Consider the following 6,000-nt stretch of genomic DNA (forward strand, 5'->3'; position numbering starts at 1 on the left):
ATTCCCCAAACTGAGTTACTGTTCCTTGCATCTGTGCTGTCACCATTCACATGGACATGTACATGTATGTATGAATGTACGTATGTACATATGGATCCCTGCTGCAAAATCCAGTCTGTTTCTACTTGCATGGATTGACAATATGCACACAGTCTTGGAAAATCCCAACAATTGGGTATTTTTTGTGTGAGTGTGTGTGTGTGTATGCAAGTGTGTGTATGTGTGTATGAGTATATGAGAGTAAGTATATTTGTGTGTGTGTGTGTATATGTGAGTGTGTGCATGTGTGTGTGTTTGTATATATATGCAAGTGTGTGTATGTGTATATGAGTGTATGAGTAAGTATACTTGTGTGTGTGTATGTGTTTGTATGTGTGAGTGTGTGTGTGTGCATGTGTGAGCATGTGAAGGGCAGAGGGTGACTCTGGGAGTTGTTTCTCTTCCACCTTGTCGATGCAGTATTTCTTCAGGCTTCTGCAGCTGTGTGTACTGAAAGCTAGCTGGAAGTCAGCCAGCAAGCCTCTGGCTACTCCCCTGCCTCCGTTACCCATCTTGATGAAGGAGTGCTGGGTTACAGGTGTGCACCCCTCATCCAGGTTATCAGGCATGTGGTGTGACAGATGATTTACCACCTGAACCATCTCAAAGCTCCAAATATCACTCTTATGCTGGTATTCTATGGTCATGAACCCTTGTTGGTTGTTGGAAATGCAGTTGGTTTGTGCTGGAACTAGCTATCAACAGAACTGCAGATAGACGCATTCGGTTACACATTTATTTAGCTCTGCCTCCAAAAGTCTTGAACCTTCAAAGTCCCTATTTGAACAAATTCCCCAGACAACTCTTATGATCCAGGGTTTAAATTGCTACCATGCTGTTACAGACAAAAGCTAACTGGATTACAGATTAGTCATGAGGCTCACAAAGCTAATCAGGAGGCGACAAACTTCTTAGGGAGGCCTGGAGGGCATGGTGGGAACTAGAGGGAATTCCCAGGACACACACCAAGTGTCAAGACCTCTCAGAACAGTGAGCACTCACAGGGTGTTGTGATGTATTTTTTAAAGTCATGGGTAAAAGCTTGTTTACAGATAAAGGGCCTATTCCGACCAGATTGTAGACAGAAGCTGCTGTAGTATTTTATAATTCTCAGGTCCATTCTTACTACTAGATATGATATCAGATAATTCTCTTATAAGTCCTAAAGGAACATTTTGAGGTTAAGTATCTCACGGTCTTGTGATGATTATATAGCACAAATAACAAAGTACTATTTTCAGAAGATTGTCTTAAAGGATAAATTAGCATCTCAGTAACTTCTATGATGTTTTGACAAAGCTGAGAATTTTGTTCCCTGGGAAATGCAAGTGCTATTCTTTACTTTCAGTTTGTCTGCGTGAGTCTCACCCTGGACAGCTGACTGCCAGAACATTCAGTTGTGTGGAGAGAGGATGGAAGCGTGGTAACATGGAGAGTGACTGGGGGCGTGGGGCAGGACAGTTGGCTGACCTTGGCTGGTTGGGTTGGGTCTTATTTCAGAATGCCATGGTCTACCAAGGCCAGAAATGCTCTACACTGTTAGCTAAAAATGTCCGAGTCACGATATGAATATGAGGGGAGCTGAGTCTTCACAGTCTCTGTGTGTCATGCTTCCTGAGTGGTGGAGGTGTGCTGTAGTGTTAGGAGCTTTGAACTTGGATGCAAAATTAGGTGATGGTCATACTCTGCTTCCAGTTGTGTGTGGGGTGGAGTCCTCTCATCTCTCCCTGTGGAGGAAGGTCCTGGCAGTGCCCTGCCCAGTTACCAGGAGTGTTGGCTTGTCCCCTCCTTGCTCTTGGTCAAGGAGCTGCCTCACCCTGGGTCTCTCTGAGATGGATCTACAGTGTCAACCACACCGAGGAGACTGAGCGCACCTCTGGGTGTGTCTGTGGGAGTGTTGCAGAGGAAAAGACTTGAGGAAAAGACCCATCACAAATGCAGGTGGCACCATCCAAGGGACTGCAACCTAAATGGAATAAAAGGGGGCGGGAAGTGAGCTGAGCGCCAGTATTTACCTCCTTCTGTTTCCTGGCTGTAGAGGCAATGTGACTAACTGCTTTCTGTTCTGGCTGCCACGCCTTCCACACCTTGATGGACTGTATCTCCTCAAACTGTAAGCCAAAACAAACCCTTCCTGTCTTTCTCCTCAGGTATTTGGTTACAGCAATGAGGAAAATAGCTGGCACGGTCCCATTCTGTGGGAATTGTCTGCATGACAGAATGTAGGGCACATTTCTGAAGGGTCACCCAGACACCAGCAATAACTGTGAGATCACCTGACGCCTGCACTGCTGTTGACATCATGCTTTAAGGTCTCCATCATCCCAACCCCGTTCCCAACATCCTCTTTATAGTTAGTTCCCTTCTGGGTACCACACCCACAGGGAAGTCCTATATTCCAGGCACTCTAAGACCCCTGGGAAAATAAATGGCCAGTTATGTCAAGGAAGTCAGTCGCTAGTGTCCAGTTTTCTGTTTCTTTTTCTGTTCACAGAGACATGAAGAGGGGCAGAGACAGGGACAGTTTACAGTAGCCCCACGTGGTGGGACTCCAACTGATTTCTTTCTCCACTGGAAAACTGTACGTGTTATTTCTCAAAGCTTCTCATCTTGAGGGGTTGGGAGGTAGCTTAGCGGTTCACAGCTCTTGTTGTTCCGGTCAAGGGTGTGGGCTTGGTGCCCATTACCCATCAGGCAGCTCACATCCATCTGGAACTCCCGCTCCAGGGAAATCCATCGCCCTCTTCTCCTCTCTGTGGGCACTGCGCTCACATGCACACACTTTTGTTTCTTTTTAAATAAATATTGAACAGAAATGAGGTATTCACATATACTCTCTACTCAGATTCCCAAAGCAGCCTTCTGCCACATTTTATCTCTTCATTTGTGATTCTCAGTAGACTTATTTTCTTCATTTGAAACTCTGTGTATGTCCCACCTTTCTTCCAAGTATAGTTGAAATATGTATATCCTAGGAGCAAAGATATTTTGTATAATTATGAAATGGGAAGTTTGGTATCGACACATTACTCTACTATCTGGATCATTTGGTCAGTTGTCTGCCCTGTATAGAATTTTCTTTCATATAGGATCAAGTTCAGTATCACATTCCCATGTGCTATAGCCTTGTCCTGTCTTTAAAGTTCTTACAGTCCGCACAATCTGAATGTAGCTGCAAAGCCCTTCCCATCTGGGTGTGTGCGTATAACTTCCTTAGTCCTTTCTGTGCCTGCTCCCTGACGTTTTAAGAGTAACCTAGTTATTAACAGAATGCCCCTCCATTTGAGCTTGCTTAATGTTTCTGCATGGTTAAATTCAGAGTATGCATTTTTAGCTACACTAAAATGGTATTTATATTTATATATTTAGCTAAATGGTATTGGATCCTTTTTAGGGCATTATCTCTTGAAGTGGGCAAACCCCACCTGTTCCTCATTGGTGACATTTATGGATCAATCAAAAAATATGTAGTCTGGGGCTGGAGAGATGGCTCAGTGGTTAAGAGCACTGCCTGCTCTTCCAAAGGTCCTGAGTTCAATTCCCAGCAACCACATGGTGGCTCAGAACCATCTGTAATGAGGTCTGGTGCCCTCTTCTGGCCTTCAGACATACACACAGACAGAATATTGTATACATAATAAATAAATATTTAAAAAAAATATGTAGTCTGGTTTCCCCCACTAAAGCATGATTTTTTTAATTGTAAAAGAAATTTTAAAAACTACGTGTATGAGTGATTGCCTGTGTGTGTGTGTGTGTGTGTGTATATATATATATATATATATATATATATGCACCTCATGCATGCAGTACCCATGGAGGCCAGAAGAGGGCAACAGATTCACAGAACCAAAGTTAATAGGTGTTTGTGAGCCTCTTTGTGGGTCCTGGGAACTTAACCCAGGTCTCCCACAAGAGCAATATGTACTTTGAAATGCTGAGCCAACCTTCTAGCTCCCAGGAAAAAATTTTCACAATGGTAAATTACAAAAGAGCACATTATAACACTTAAGAAGCAAGCATAAATGAAAATTTTATGCCATATCTTTGTGTATAAAGAACACTTATGGGCTGGAGAGATGGCTCAGTGGTTAAGAGCACTGGTCCTGAGTTCAATTCCCCGCAACCACATGGTGGATCACAGCCATCTGTAATGAGATCTGGTGCCATCTTCCGACCTGTAGGCATACATGCAGGCAGAACACTGCATACATAATAAATAAATAAATATTTTAAAGAAGGAACACCCATTACCATCCCTGATCCTGAATTTGGATGGCAGAGTGAACTGGGAAGCATAGGGGGCTAAAAAGGAACGGAGGTCTGAAGATCCAGGTAGGCCGGTGATATGGGAGTGTCATACATCAATCTGTTGTTTTCATTGGTTAATTAATAAAGAAACTGCTAGGCCTGATAGGTTAGAACATAGGTGGGTGGAGTAAACAGAACAGAATGCTGGGAGGAAGAGACAGTGAGGTAAGATGCCTCAGACAGTCGCCATGCTGCTCCTCTCCAGGGCAGACGCAGTGAAGCTCTAACCCAAGATGGATCTAGGTTAGAATCTTCCTGGTAAGCCTCGTGGTGCTACACACATTAATAGAAATGGGTAATCAAGATGTAAGAATTAGCCAGTAAGAAGCTAGAGCTAATGAGCCAAGCAGTGTTTAAATGAATACAATTTGTGTGTTGTTATTTCAGGGCATAAGATAGCCAGGCAGCTGGGAGCCGGGTGGCGGGAACACAGCCCCCTGCTCCCTACTACAGGCCGGTGTGTTCCGCATCTCCCTGTCATTCATTCAGTCCCCTGCATGTGTGAGAAAAGCACCTGTCACTCAAGCCATATCCCTCCCCTCCTTGCCTCTCCATACAGGAACATTCCCAGATTGCAGTCCAGATGCCAGATCTCTCTGCATTAAAACACTGTCCACGTCCAGACTGAAAATGCATTTCCCGTCTTATCATTTCAAAGAGCTGCCTTAATCCTCGGCTGCCTCAGCAAACTCCTCGCTGCTCCCTGCTTACAGCCTTGGAGCCAGCTGAACGAGAGATAAAGACACCAGACCACAGCTTGTTCTGTCCACAGAGGTGTCCTTGTGTAGCTTGTGAGTAAAACTGTAATAGCGTGGTCCCCTCCCCGACCCCAGCTCAAATCAGTGTCTTCCAGAGGCAGAGAGTCTGCAACCTGAGTGGCGTCCTCCACGTCCTCGCAGGCCGCCCTGTCTGTAGTTTGTTCTGTAGATGCCCCAGCGTAGATTTGGCCCTGAGGTCCCCAAGCTTTGCCTGTATCGTGTATCAAGACGGTAAGAGCAGATCTCTCTGTACCTTCCTTTCTACTCTGGCGATAAAGGCTTTCTCCTCACACGGGGTTTACGGCGAACAAACACAGGGACAATCTAGAGGCTCCTTGCTAACAGGCTGCTGCGGGCAGCCCTAGAAACCCTCACCCTAGTGTCTGGAGTGTGACTGTATCTGGAGATGGGAGATTGTTAAGGGGGTAATTGTGTTAAACCAAGGACATTATTGCGGGCCCAATCCCAAAGAATACATGAAGATACATAGAGAGGGAAGCCGGCCACAGATCAGTCAGAGAGGTGTCTGAATACATCAAACCTCCAGGACCTTGGGTTTCAAGTCCTTAGATAGGTGAGAGACGAATTCTGTTGTGCAACATCCACTCAGTGAAGTTTTCTGGGCCCTGGCAGAGTACGTGGTTGGGTGACCTGGGGAAAGTTACCCAACCCTTCCAGGCAGGACGAGTGACATGGCTTGCAGGCCCCAGTGTGACGCGTCTTGTTACAAAGCTATTAGGAGTTTCAGGACAAGCAGGAGCGGTGGCTTATAATCATAATTCCAGAATTATTATTGGAGTTTCAAGACAAGCAGGAGCGGCGGCTTATAATCATAATTCCAGAACTGCAGAACTCTAAGCCCAAGAATTGCTTAGAGTTTGAGGCCAACTTA

Source organism: Microtus oregoni, unplaced genomic scaffold (assembly GCF_018167655.1).
Source record: "Microtus oregoni isolate MIOR12 unplaced genomic scaffold, Mior012 000002F_ref0000024, whole genome shotgun sequence".
NCBI lineage: Eukaryota > Metazoa > Chordata > Mammalia > Rodentia > Cricetidae > Microtus > Microtus oregoni.